The sequence below is a fragment of the Dermacentor albipictus genome, chromosome 4, assembly GCF_038994185.2.
Source record: "Dermacentor albipictus isolate Rhodes 1998 colony chromosome 4, USDA_Dalb.pri_finalv2, whole genome shotgun sequence".
Taxonomy (NCBI): Eukaryota; Metazoa; Arthropoda; class Arachnida; order Ixodida; family Ixodidae; genus Dermacentor; species Dermacentor albipictus.
Genome location: NC_091824.1, coordinates 71,900,166 through 71,915,255, shown reverse-complemented (window position 1 = coordinate 71,915,255; position 15,090 = coordinate 71,900,166). Strand labels below are relative to the sequence as shown.

The 15,090-nt window shown below is 43.3% G+C and overlaps 2 long non-coding RNA genes across 2 annotated transcripts in view; one reads left to right on the top strand and one right to left on the bottom strand.

Annotated features, from left to right (window-relative positions):
• Window positions 1-15,090, bottom strand: part of LOC135902070 (uncharacterized) — a 750,038-nt gene that overhangs the window by 385,003 nt on the left and 349,945 nt on the right. The window lies entirely within an intron of this gene.
• Window positions 25-3,668, top strand: LOC139059656 (uncharacterized). Its single transcript, XR_011514282.1, has 2 exons — window positions 25-507; window positions 1,579-3,668. It is a non-coding gene; the product is annotated as an uncharacterized lncRNA (long non-coding RNA).

The window sequence follows — 15,090 nt, the reverse complement described above, 5'->3', positions numbered from 1 at the left end:
AGCGGGTGCACTACTATACGTGATTGTATGACTACTCCGCTGTACTCCGCATTCGCTGTTCGCTATGTTTTACTTGGGTGTTGCGCTCTATATTTTATCGTAAAGTAATCGTGCAAGGCCCAGCGCCGTTCACGAATAATGTCGCCGAGAAGACAATTCGGAAATTACTTATGGGACCCGTCCATCGACGTGCCCATACGCTCAAAATAGGTTCAAAAACGTACATCAGTCGGTGCTTCGTCTGCCGCGTTGGACAGTGAACTGGGTTCTACTGATGCAAGTGAACAGAATTTCTGCGAAAACGAAGCAGACGCTGACGCAGGCCACATCGCACCATTCCCTTCAATTGACGCTGCAACTGAAGACTGTCATCCATTGGAAAGCACGCATGAAACCTTGTCTACCTCGTCGTCTGAGAGCAGCGAATCGGAATGTGACGCTGATTGCGCTGACGTGTATCCTGACCCCGGCGAGCAGCATTTTCCGAGAGCCTGGAAGGATGACTTGGTAAGCGTTGTGGTGTCAGGCGTAATTTCCAGATATTATTTTGTTGCTGTGACGTCTTATTTTGCCCCGCTGTAACGCCTGCCGCAGGTTATCTCCTGAAGCTTATGCAGCGTAGTGACCGAGTCGTATAGTGAAAAAATTGACGTGATGGAATGAAGTAGGGAGCGTACCGATGCGATCATTGCTCGCAGCAGTTATTTCTCCCAATTAAGGAGAAAACCGCGCTGTTAAATTCATATTACTGATGTAAACACAGTTTACATCAGTAAACTGTGTTTACTGATGGTAAAGCATTAGTAAACCGGTGCTGGTAACGTGGAGCTGAGGCAGGAACAGAGCACCGCAGAGCCTTAGAATACGTAATGTGCTGATGGAATTTCCTAGGGTTTTCCTTTAACGTTCAGGCGTTATCTTGGCGCCTGTTCTAGCATATATACATAATGCGTGCGTACGTTCGTGTGTGTGTGTGTGTGTGTGTGTGTGTGTGTGTGTGTGTGTGTGTGTGTGTGTGTGTGTGTGTGTGTGTGTGTGTGTGTGTGTGTGTGTGTGTGTGTGTGTGTGTGTGTGTAATTTTGTCGTGTTGTGGCCAAAGCCTGCTTTTTTTGGGGTTGTTTGCAAATGAAGCCCTCAAATCTTCCTTGAACATATGTCGTTATTTAATAGTACTCCAAAAGTACATGTTAAAAATATCTGCTGTCCCGAAGCACACATTTCATGGCAAGACAGTGCTTAGTCTCACTGTGCTGCATGTACCATGGCTGCTTTAAAGAGGTTTCTTTGGTGGCCATCTGGTGTTCACCATGCACAGTTGGCATCTGCATTATTTCGAGGCAGGTTCACAAAGTAAAAGGGGTAGCTTAAAATGGTGCATTAAAGTTAGTTGCCAGGTTAAGTAACATGTTAGCCAGTATAAACTCAGTGCCACAAGATAACTCATGAAGCCCTTGTCATGGCAGGACTTTCTGTCCAATTTACTGTGCAGGTAACAAAACAGGCATCTACAAGTGTATGATTGTAATGTTGTACTTTTTCTAACACCACCATTGTTTGCTACCATTCCTCTCTGCTTAGGATGAAGACCTGTTTCCTGGAGCCAAGCTTACGAAAGCCGAAAGCCTCTTAATGGTCATGGCCCACAGCTTGCGCCATGGCTGCTCAAAAGAAGCCACCGATGGCTTAGTGCAGCTTCTCAGAGCTCACTTGCCAGAGGGTGTCGCGTACCCAACATCAAAGTATACTTCTTTTTTGACACTTTGCCGGATCCGAAAAGCAGTATGCTAAGCACTTATACTGTAGTGTGTGCTTTGGGTATATTGGTGAACTACCAGAATTACCAGGAAATGATGTGGTTGGCAGTCAGTGCAATGTGAACTATGCGAGTGGCAGCTTACTGAAAAGCTCATCATTTTTTCTTGTAATGGATCTGAAGGGCCAAATTCCAGATGTGTTAGAATCAGGAAAGCTGCAATGCAGTAGAACAGGCACTTCCTTTGATGTGTGTGACATCACAAAAAGCTATCAGTACAAGTTGCCTGTGACTTCGAATGACATTACATTGACATTGAATACTGACGGTGTGCCCCTTTTCGAAAGTTCTGATGCGAGCATGTGGTCTCTTCTTTTGATGATTAGTGAACTGCCATGCAAAGAATGTGCACAGACTCTTTTGTTGTCTGGGCTGTGGTTTGGCACAGGGAGGCCATCAATGAACTCTTTTTTGATACAGTTTGTGAAAAGAATGAATGAAATATCATCCACTGGAGTTGTTTGGAGGGACAGCAGGGGTGTATCGCACACGTCAAAGACATTTTCTGGTCCCCGTACTGTAGACAGTGTTTCCAAATGTGAACTAACTAGTATGACACAATTCAACAGTGCTTATGGTTGTGCATCGTGTGAGGACTCTGGGCAGGTTGTTTCAAAAGGAAATGGGTTTTGTCCTGTGTGTCTGCCAAGTGCTTCTGCAAACAAACTCAGAACACGAGCCATTTTTGTGCCATGCACAAAAGGCCGTGCAGGCCCCTAGTTGTGGCATCAAAGTAGCAAGTGTGCTGACACTTCTTTCATTTTTTTTTCATTTAGTGAGGCCTTTGTAGTACACTACGTGCATGCCGTTTGTTCTGGTTTTGTTCGGGCAACAATGTTTATGTGGCTGAAGTCCAGACAGTGCCACCGATTTCATCTATGCCGACATTTTCCTGATGCAGACAAATGTCTTCTGAGCCTCGCCCCCATATGGGAGCTCACGAGGCTGCCAAGGTCTTTAAAGGACATAAAGGAGTGGAAAGCTGCCGGTTGGAGGAATCGGCTGCTGTTTTGTTCCCCAGTCACATTAATAGGACGCATTCTAGAAAGACAGTACAACCATTAGTTGAAATTCTTTGTGATCATGCATTACCTTCTTGACCCTTGCATCTGCATTCAGGAGCTTGCTACAGTTAGGAGAAAGATGAAGAAGTTTCTTCTTGAGTACCAGGAATTGTACGGTATCACGTACGTGACATATAATCCTCTCCTCTTTTGCATGTTGTCGACAGTGCCGTAAACTGGGGTCCTTTGTGGAGTCACCCTCTTTTTCCATTTGAATTTATGAATGGTACACTTAGACGCTAAGTCAATGGCATCAGATATCCACAATTTCAGATTGCCAACTGTAGCTGGCAAAATTAGATGTTTGCGTAATATTTTGTTTGAGATAAGTGAGTGATAGTTGTCGAAATGGCATGGTGAAGTAACATTTTCCTTAAACTACATAATAAAAGATGAGTAATATGAGATGCCATCAAAGGGCTTTAGACTTGCTTTAGCTATTCGCTGTCTGGAAGTTGCTCACAAGACCTTACAGTCACTTTCATCGCTTGTTACAAAATGAATACTGCAGCTGCATTTTGATTTTCCAACACCATAGAAAATGTTACATTACCTTGCAACAGAGTTCAGTTTTGTTGGAAAGCTCTATGGACTCTTTTGAATTAAGCACATCCTATTTAACCATGCTTGCTTTTGTTAAGTTATTACGTGATGTTGTGCCACATTTTTATGCTTTATTATGATGTGTGCTGTGAGCAAAAGTGATATATACAGATTTTTTTCATGTATAGTATGCTTTTGTACACTTTTGCGATGCCTGTAAATAATAAAGAGCATTATATGTCTGGTTCCTTGAGTAATCGCTGCTTGGGGGAGCAGCACACAGGTTCACGAGTGGCCCCTCATATTATCAAAAGCAATACATAGAAATCATGGGGTGGCACAGAACATGCGTTTTATTTTCTCTTCATTTGCTTATCCACGTCTGCAAATCTGAAAATTAGTGCAGCAACACTGTGTGGCCAACAGCAGTCATCATTTGCATGCTAGATCTAACTTGCAAAATATAGGTCTATTGGGTAATATATTATAAGTCCAAACAGTGTGACATATTTCAAATGAGCTTTTTCCTATGAGGACAAAAACACGTTTCTTATTCAACAATCACTTAGTGAAATAGCTAGGGTAATTGAAATATACACTTGCAGCATGCTAACAAACATCATTAAACAGCATTGCACTTGTATCAATACAAGCAGGGGGCTTGTAAATCTGCATATAGACACTTACATTTAATAAGAAACAAGCAGTGCAATAGAGTGAGAGCTGTATTTTCTTTCATATTGTAGCAGACGGCTATCCTGACTCCCTTTAGGATAGGATGCATACTCATACTGTAACGAGTGTGACCTAGCTGATCCTCGGGCAACAATCACGATGGTTGTCAGTAATTTGCAGATAGTTGCTGTTGCCTTGTTGCAGTGTGCCTGTACTCTATCCTAATTTACACCTCTGGAATATTAAGAAAACATGGATGCCTGTTGAGAAAATGTAGAGCAGAAAAACATGGACAGACAAAAGAAACTAGATGACAAACAAGCATTCGTATCATTCTTTCTGTCTGTGTTTTCTCTGCTCAGTTTGTCAACATGTGGAACAACAAGCCCAAACAGCCACAAGCTGAAGAACGCCTGGCTTTCGTCATTCCATCTAAAACCTGGTGTCACAGAGCCACTTTCGATTGCAATCAAGCCTGATATGGATCAAATTTGATTGCAATTGACAGTGACAGCTGATAACACTGTCCAATTAAGTGATCCTCATGGAGTTTCAGGTGTTGCAGGTCCAAGGGACTTGTCAAATGTGTCTAATGTGCTGTAAAAATTTCAACATAAAACATTTTTTAAAGGAAAATATTTCGTTTGTCATTGTGAATAGGGCCGTTATCATCAGCTGAATGTATGACACTGTTCTCGACATATTCTTGCTCCTCATTATTATTCGCTCAATTATGCTATTCCTTCATTCTCTTAGTTTTCTGTTTCATTTCTATATTTATTATTTCAGTAGTCTTCAGTATGTAAACAATTGTCCTAAAAAAATTCAATGCTACTTATAGTGCTTGGATCCACACTAACCTTTGGCTAAGCATCGAGACATTGTATCAAACAAATGGTAGTCAGCCTATGATCGCGATAAAGAGGCTCGAACGCGATGCGCGTATTATTGATCCTAATGGAGCAAGATCACGATTGAAAGTGACCATGTGGTACCGGTGTAATCGCAACGTGAAAATACAACGAGAAATCAATTGGAAAGCATTCAACGGAAAAATCATTGGCAGTGGACAACGGAAATTCCGTTGAACTCTCGTTGTGGTGAGTCAACTGGTGTTGAAATCCCATGTACTTTCACTTGATTCAATTATAGTACAACAAATCGACAATGGAAATTCAACACCCATTTTCGTAAGGGCCGTGTGCCTGTTGCACGTGCGACGGCGGTTCTCCCCGCCGGGCCGGTGGGGTCTCGCGCGGCGTTAGGCTTAGCAAGGCGCGGGTTGGTCGGCTAGAAGATATGGATATGTAAAGCTATTACAAAAGATTGCCAAATATAGGCTATAGAGTAAACCTGCATCATAAAAAATTTTTGCGCAGGAACAAAATGGCAATGAGAAATACACATTTATCTTATGCTATACCTTATTATCTTTATGCAATAGGAGATGACAATAATGACTAAAAGCTCCCATGCCATAACGAATAAAATTAATCGACCATGTGCGAATTTTAAACTGTACAGTCGTATCGTCGCCATGTACCCCTCTAATTGGTATCTCAAAGGTACTGCTGGCAATTTTAGGTCTTTGATGCAACGATGGTAGAGAAACTGTTTTCGCCAAGACATACTTGTACAGAAACTTAGTGTGTGTAGCACTGTTTTCCACTTGTGCGTTTGAGCATGCGACTGGACATCAAGAATCTTTTTTCCCCCTTCTACAACTTCTTCGCTTAGGAACCACGGTGACGTCACTGCTGAACCGAGGACTTGAAAGAGCACACATTTGCGCGTAGCAAAGATATTTATTAGCATCTATCTTTGAAAAATACCCGAGGCCATGCGATATCGAGGTACGTTCATCACCGCAATTCATTGCCTGTCTCTTGTCGAGTTGCCCAGTTAAGGTCTAAATGATCCTAAAGCAAACAGTTGGAGGAGTATCAGGGCCCCACTCGAACAAACAAGCAAAATGAGAGACGTAGCTGAGCCGTCGTAGGTCGTAGGTCAACGCGCTGTTGCTATTGCGATGTTTTCGTTCACTTGTCTTCACGACACCATTGTCGTGCAGCTGTGGTCCCGCTGTCGTGATTTCGGTGTCGTCGTGCCGCCTCGGTCAGGCTGCCGTCGTCGTCTAACCAGCATCACCTTCACAGTCTTTATTCCATCGTCGTCACTGCGTCGTCGTCCCGTCACTGTCATCGTCACCACTCTGTCATGCCGTTGAAATAAATACGCTGACGGAAATTTGAGCCGCCATCATCAGACACCGTCATCGAGGTCAGTATTATACCGCGGAAATATTGGTAGTGATAAATTCGTTAAGGCACTAGAACACACAGCACAAAAGGAAGGTCAAACACTACTGTTTGGAGTTCCTTGAGTGTCATGCGTTTTTTTTTTTCGTGCTATAAAAAAATTGTCAAGTACGCACCAACTAGGTCCACAGCAAGCAGTAGTATTGCTAGTGTGCGCATTGAGATTCCATGGTCAAAAGAAGCTATTCGCCTACTTTCATAGCCATATTCGATACTTCCTTCATCAGGTTTATTTCCGCGTTTAATTCCCGCGCTTGCAATCTAATGCAATCTGGCGTGCCTAACGAGCTCTCACTTTTTTAATAAAATTTTTGGTAAGCGACATAACTGACTGGTCGATCATGTCAAAGAGCTAATTCGCGTTAGAGGGAGGATCCTTATGACAGATGAAAAATAGGGCATCCTACTGCTGTGCTGGGAGACCTAGGTTAGGTCACAGGATCGGAAAAGTGTTTTGTTAAATTCCATCGTTTATTACGCTCGAATGGTAACGTGCCATAGCGGGATGCCACCTTCACTTCAAAAACAAATTGCTGACCTTCCAGTCCTTTCGCCATTGCCGCACTGTCTTTCGGCACGACAAGGGATTTCTGGACTTCTCGAAAAACGCCAAGGTGAGACCGAGTGCAATCATGAAACGAATTTGTGCCGTGTCACTACCGGTAGCAATTTCAAGATTTTCGCTATTGGAAAATTACTTGGAACACTCCATGAAGACTGCAAGCAGATGTATGTAAGCGACGTGGGGATTGCTATTTACAAAAGGCAACCCAAGGGCAAAGGATACGTTGAGCACAAGGAGTACTCAAAAGCTGAGTGAAGGAAGAGTTTCTTTTTCAAATAATTATTCAGTTTTGAAGAATACACTCTATCAATGAGTTATTTAGAATTGAGTCACGCAACCTGCCATGAAAAGAATGATTGAGAAAAGAGTTAATTTCTGTCAATTTACAATTTACGCACGCATGCATGTGTTTGACATAATTATGTTATAGTGAATTAAAATCACTTAGCCCTCTAGCGTTGAAACGTCAATACATATTAAACATGTAACTTGGTTTGAACTTTTCAATATGTATATAATAGCTCTCAATATAAAGCCTTGTGAGCACAAATACGGTCACGATACGTAGTAATTACTCAGGAAATATACAAACCTACAGCAAGATTCAGTGCGGATTTATGGGTAAATGCGAGGAAAATGCAGTAGCATCACGTTGGGCCTCTTCAACCTCCCAGATCCGTGATATAAACCGCGTTCACCATATTGCTAAGTGTTGGTCAGGAGCTCACTCGAGCCACATCCGCCCTGTCCGGACCACCATCAGTTACAACATATATATATATATATATATATATATATATATATATATATATATATATATATATATATATATATATATATATATATATATATATATATATATCTATCTGTGTGTGTGTGTGTGTTTCAGTCCCGCTGTTGCACGCTGTTTCAGTCCCACATATATATATAGGCTGTATTCGCTTGCATTCAAAAGTGTTACCCTAAAGGCAATGAAAGCAGCCTAAAAAGTCATCAAATGAGATATTTATGGTGCGGGTTCCCAAAAATGCTTATTAAATGCGCAGGCGGAATGCAATGCATAACTTGAGCGAGCAATGAAGCTCCTCAGCACAGCATTTGCTAGCACTGTGTTTGTATGTTTTGCCTCATGGATGAATGTATTTGTGTCCAGCTGACTTCTAGTCATGCCCATAAGTATCAGCGTACATGGTTTTCCAACTTGCAGTGATCTTGGCTGCTATTGCGTACATGCATAAACTAACCTTTGTACCTCATTTCTGTGTTACAGCAAAAACTTCAAACATGGCGTAAATATTATTTTGTTGTGACAGCAGTTACACAAACAATAACAAAAACAACAAAAATACATAAACAAACTTGCGCGACTTTACAGAATACCAACGCTATTTCCGGTGAAGCTGTTTCTTTCGAGATGTTGCAATAAGGATTTCATTTGCCTTTGATTCAATCACGTACCTTAAAATCATGACTGTATATGACTGTGCCGCTTGAAACCTTGTTCTTGAACACTATCGAATACTTCACAAAGTTTTCAATAAAGGCAGTACTCCATCCACACACATTTTAGTTGGTGAGTACAGTGGCCAAAGGCCTACCCCGAATCCGTCATTTTCTGCTAAATATCATTTACATGCATTCATTGTTCTGCAGAGTCAGTGGGATAAATTCTGTGTTGTTCGTAAAACTGACCTGTGATGGCCCGGATCTTTTATATGTAAAGTACTGCTAAAGCGGTAATTAGTCCACACGCTTTAAACTTCGCCTACACATTACCCATAATATTTCAAAGTATGAACAAGGTGCCTCCTATTGTTCACCGAGTATACTGGGGAAACCTACTAGAAACTCCCACAACGCGTAAATATAGAGAAATGGGCAGGATTTATTTAACAGTTGCAATGCTGTTAAGAAGGTGACGAGCATTTAACGTTTTGCCATTCCCACCAAATATGAACTTGGTGTCTGGCAGAGTTGAATCGCAACATTAGTAAACATAGCTAATAACGGCCGTACGACTCTTCCAAAGACTCGTACGATAAATTTTTACAAAATCTGTATTGATTGTACACGCGTTTCAGTTCAGATAGAAATTTGTCATTGTTTTCGCACCATTGGATCAAAATTTGATTTCGGTCGTATATGTAGTTTTGCCGATCCTAGCCCAATATACGATTATGAGACCAATAGAGTTTAGTATTCAGAGGTCCAGCGACCGAACACGGCAGATCAAGTATCTCTATTCTGCGCCATGTTTTGTTTTCCTTTACACAACTTGGTTAGCGTTAATAGAGACGCCCTACAGACAAATATTGCATAGCTACTGCCTGAAAGACATGCATAAACACTAACTTAAGGTGCCGGCTATATCGAGCTCAACCTATAACAGTTCAATCAGTGGGAGCAAGAACAGACGACTGTGATGATGGTGCATAGTCTACGGCAGTCGTGAATATTTATTTTATTGCGACAGCAACTGTGTGGACACTCCAGACTCATTTCTGCTGTCGGCGTCACAGTCGCCGGGAGATTTCGTACAAAGTCCATGGGCGATAAGATCGTCGCCGCGCCGTATGCTGCAAGTCCGAGTGAAAGTGTGCGAAGGAGGGTCGGCGATCGCGAGGCTAAATCTCGCGCACGCGAGAGAGGAAAGCGGGGAGCACGCGCGCCGTCTTCCGTCATGCCCAAGGCTCTGGAGTTGGGGCAAGGAACGGGGCGGGAGGGTGGGGTTTGACTTTGGGCTGCCTGGGCGGCTGCGCCCGCCCGCCCGGGCCGCCATATCTTGAAAGCCATTTCCGATGGTGAGGGGGTCTGCCGTACGCTGTGTTTGCGCAGCTTAGTTCCCATTCATGCGAGACGCAGCACGAAGATATATTCGATCGCAAATGCTGGCCGCGCTTCCCCACTCCAGCGTTCCGACAGCGAGTTTCCGCTGTCATTGAGCGAGATATGTTGATGCTTGTGCGCGCATGACACCATGCTCGTTAATTTAGTTAGTGTGCGCGTACATACAAGTTTACACGACTGACAAAACGACTATCCTTACTTCGTATGCCGCCCACTAACTTGATATAGCAATCAATGCGTCGCCTTTTGGTCGAGACTTCGACTTTTTTTTATTTTATCATGTAATAATCGATCTATTTCCTGAGCCATGTCCGCAGGGGTTAGGAGTCACATGTTCGATCGGCAATGACATAGGCATACGCAGGTAACACAAGCATGCTAGTGTAATGGAAAACTGAAAGACGTTGACCTGGCTCACACGTCATGGTATTTCGTTTAATATCGGTTTCTTTCTTATCTTCGATAACTCATTTATTTTCGCTTGTTTTCTTAACCTAATTTTTTTTTCACCTTACCACCCGATTCGTGGCCTAGCTCCCACAGTGGATTTCCTTTAAGTAAGGCATCATCATCACTATTTCAATAGCGAGAACATGTTCTTTTTTTGAACATTCTCAGGTTCCTTATATACCACGAATTTCGGCACCAGCACCGCCGAGCTTCTACCCTTCTCGCCACCACTGCACCGCTTCTCTGCAAGCCGTGAGCTTCCTACACTTCACGTGAAGACAACAATTTGGCCCTCGTAATTAACGCCGAGGGGAGGTCGTGTACGCTGGTGATACGAATTTCCTCATAACCATTCGTTCTGACTACAGGGTGTTTCACGTAACCAGAACGATGCTTTCAAAATATGCCAGTGCTACGTACTAGCTCAACCGACGCAAGGTAATGATGTTTTGATACTCAGATTATTTTTTAGCATTCCTCATAACTAGTTAATTAGTCTAATCACCTCAATTATTATAGGTACATGAAAGGTCTCAATGAGAAAATTGCTGAGCAACATAGAAATCTCTGGATACAGCTTTATGTTACTCAATACGTTCTACTAAAAGTCTTTGTCCGAGCATGGAAGAAGCCTCCGAATACACGCAAACTTGCCACCCGACTGGCCGCACGAGGAACGTTTGGTGTCATGAATATCGGTGCAATAACGCCGGGCATAGGATTTTTCGCCCCATGAGCTACCTGAGGCTTTCCCCTTCATAAATATCTAATATTGCTGTTTCTTGCTTCGCCCGTAGATGCCACGGGGCAACAAGCGAATGCAAGGCGGCTGACGCTGAGGAACAGTAAACTTTCCAGCTGTTTTAACAATAAACGCTGTCGGAGAAAACATGAACCATGGCGTACGCTGCGCGCTACATGTTGCGCACGAACAGCCGTAGACACGCACAAACTAAAACTGTGTTAGCTTGTCGACTTCAGACAAAGGTTTGCTCAATAGCGAGTTTTACTGCGCTATGACGATGCGTACGCAGCCCTGAAACGCTTTACAGAACGTGACAACGTGTGTCACGACAGGTCTTTCAGTACACGAGATTGCCCACGTACGTAAACGCATGTAAACTTGCTGAGCCGTCGGGAATACCAAAATAAAGAAAAACGTTTGCTGCGTACAGTCAAGCCAAGCCAATCCAAACGGATCCTTTGTCAGGTTGTAGCGCAGTGTCCACCCTTTCGCGCGCAAACGAAGAGTCTCGCGCTCTGTCGAACAAACTAGAACTGCGAGAGCAGCACGAAAAGTATCCTACGTGTACGTGCAAGAATGGAATGCGTGCGTACGCGATGGCTACGTACGCATCACGTACCATTCGCGCTGCGACCTGCACATACGCACTGTGCTGTATGCAGCGCTATTGTGCGCGTTACCAAAAGTAATGAATGAATGAATGTGTGGTTTTTATTGGCGCAAGGGCCAGGTATGGCCAAAGAGCGCCAAGCCAGCGTTGTTGAGTTCGCAGTGTAGTTATGAGTTCAATGAGGTTGATGTGCCGTAGCTGTAAAGGGGCCTTAAAAATAGCCGCTCTAGAGTGCGTAAAATCTATCTGTTATAAGATTATGTTGATGAAAACGACATGTTCCATGAGCAATAAAATCAGTCGTGAGACAATGATGCATTATAAAAATATGTGAGATGGGAAAATTACCTGGAGCACTATTGCCTCGCCTGAGCACTTGAAACACAAGGGCCTGGAGGCTAGTGCTAAACAGTATGACTATCACAGCAGCATCCTCTCAAGAGAGGAAGCGCTACGAATGTATGGGACTAATAACGTGTAGGACAACATCTCTGAGGAAACCTAAGACTGTGTTTGTATTAAAAAGTGGTTCTGGACCGAGAAACATTACAGGATTAAGAGAAATGTGTTGACAGTATGTTAAGGAAAAATGTCGCCTTCTCTCAGATTCGGCTTTCCGACACTTCAGGAGGATGTGGAGCACGGTCAGCCTCTCCTCGCATCTGCCACAGGTTGGAGGGTCATGTAAAACGTTATGGGTGCATAATGTGTGTCTTATACTAAGACGACAGAATAGGACATCTATCCGGCGTGATTTTATTGCAGAAGGCCAGAACCCTAATTGTAGCTTTATTACGTGCAGCTTATTATTTGTTTCCCTGTCCCACAAGCGTTGCCAGCAGTTTCGCAGTTTCCCGAGGAAGAAGGGCTTAGATCTGTGACAGGGACTGCAGCAGTAGGATGAACAGAATACCATGCAATCGATGTGGCCATCTGGTCGGCCAGAGCATTACCTTCGATGCCCCTATGACCCGGCACCAAGCATATGATGACATGCTGGTTTCATACATATGCTTTACATAGGACGGAATATAGTTCGTTGATTACTGGATTTTTGTGCTTACAAAATGACATCAAAGCCTTCACAGCGCTTAGGGAGTCCGTATATATAACATATTTTTTTAGTTTTGTTTTCCTTATATGCTTCACAGCCGACAATAGTGTGTAGGTCTCAGCCGTAAAGATGCTTGTTCCCGGATGTAGTACATCAGATTCCGAGAAGGATGGGCCGACGGCTGCATATGACACCCCCTCGCGTGACTTCGATGCGTCTGTGTAGAACTCAGTGCAGGAGTGTTTGTATTGGAGTTACCGAAAATGCATCTGGATTTCAATCTCTTGAGCGTGTTTCGTAACTTGCATTAAAGATATATCGCATTGTATCATCTGCCACTCCCAAGGAGGTAGCAGCTTAGCTGGAGGCATTAGGCGATGTTTCAGGATTGGGACATCCATTTCAACACTAAGCTCCCTCACACGGAGTGAAAAGGGCTGGCTGTCTTACAGAGGAACGATTACGAAAGAGTGTATCATATGTCATATTGTTAAGGGTATTAAAACACGGATGTTGAGGATTAGAGTGGACTTTCAGGAAATATGTTTGGCTGATGTATGTTCTCTGGAAATGGAGAGACCACTCATTTGATTCTACATACAAACTTTGAATGGGACTTGTTCTGAAAGCGCCAGTGGCCAGTCGGATTTCTAAATGGTGAACCGGATCCAGCATCTTTAGTGCGCTCGGGGCTGCAGAAGGATAAATCACGGCACCACAGTCCAATCGTGATCAAACGAGGCTATTGCGAAGATTCATCAAACATTTTCTGTCGCTACCCCATGTTGTATGGGATAAAATCTCCAGTAAGTTCATTGTTTTTATGCATTTCAAGGCAGAAAGCTAGGCTAGTTGGTGTGTTATCATTGTCCCTGCTATTTTGCGCTAGTCTTGAATAATTTAAGCATTTCACCTTGAGATACTTTATGTGTGGAATAAATGTTAGTTTAGAGTCAAGTATGATACTTAAGAACTTGTGCTGTTTGTTCACGGGGATTTGCTGGCCATACATTTCGATATTGGTATCTGCAACGAGCCCTCTCTTCTTTGTTAAAAGCACACAAGAAGTTTTGTTCGGGTTCGCTTTAAATCCGTTTTCTTCTGCCCATTTAGATGCTTTGTTCAAGCCCTGTTGTACTTGCCTCTCCCACACTGCAAGGTTGTAGGATTTGAAACCAATTTGTATGTCATCTACGTAAAAAGAGTAGAAAATGGCTGGCGGTAATGAAGCGCGGAGCGTGTTCATCTTAATGATAAAGAGAGTGCAGCTGAGTACGCCTCCCTGGCGTACACCAGTGTCCCGTGTGAATGTACGTGACAGTGCATTACCTATTTTCAACCGAAATGTACGTAAAGCTATTGCCTTCATAGTTTACTAGGGGTAACGTATGAGTTTCTTGTCCCTTTAGCCTTCTAAGCCTGTCCCACACTTTAGCCTCTTCAGTATATGAATTTATAGCTGAAAGGAACCTCTGCCAGCTTGCCCTCTTTGCCTGTCTTCACGTTCATCTTCCCTGGGATTTCATCTGTTTAAATTCTACTAAATTTTGGGTGGTAGGGCATTTAGGTAGTTTGCCCAAGCTTCATTTTGTCACCTCCATGCCTCTCTGCAATCGTTCTACCACCAGGGGACCCGTATTTTCAATGAAGTGCCGTTTGTCTGAGGGATGAATTTCTCTGCTGCATCAATGGTAAGATCCGTAAAATATGATACGGCATGATCTATGCTAAAATCACTTATAAAATCTGATAATATGTAAGTGGATTCTCTAAAGCATTCCCAATTAGCCTCGGCTCGTTTCAAGTGAGGAACAGGTGGTGGGGAGTCATGTTGTTTTACTAGGTTTAGAGTTAATGGGAAGTGATCACTTCCAAATGGATTTTTAATTACAGACCACTCTAAATCAGGCAAGATAAAACCCGAACCGATAAACAGGTCTATTGAGGAGTATGAATTATGCTGTGGATTATAGTAGGTCGGTTCTTTCTTATTAAAGAGACCCGCACTGGAGTTTAAAAGGAAATTTTCAATGAGTCGACCTCTCGCGTCGCATCGTGAGTCTCCCCACATTGGGTTATGGGCGTTAAAATCTCCTACGAGTATGTAAGGCTCGGGGAGCGGGTCAATGAGGTTGTATATGTCTGTTTTTTCGAGACGCTGGTTTGGCGGTATATAAATGGAACACACTGTTACTAATTTGTGAAAAAGAATGACCCGAACTGACACTGCCTCGAGGGGCGTGTTAAGGGCGACGGGTCGGCAAGCGACAAATCTGTGGGCTACTATTGCTACACCGCCAGAGGCGGTAGCCTCGTCGCGGCCATTACGAAAGATAGAGTAATTACGAAAGAAATTAGTGTTCGTAGGTTTCAGATGTGTCTCTTGAACACACAGCAACCTTGGAT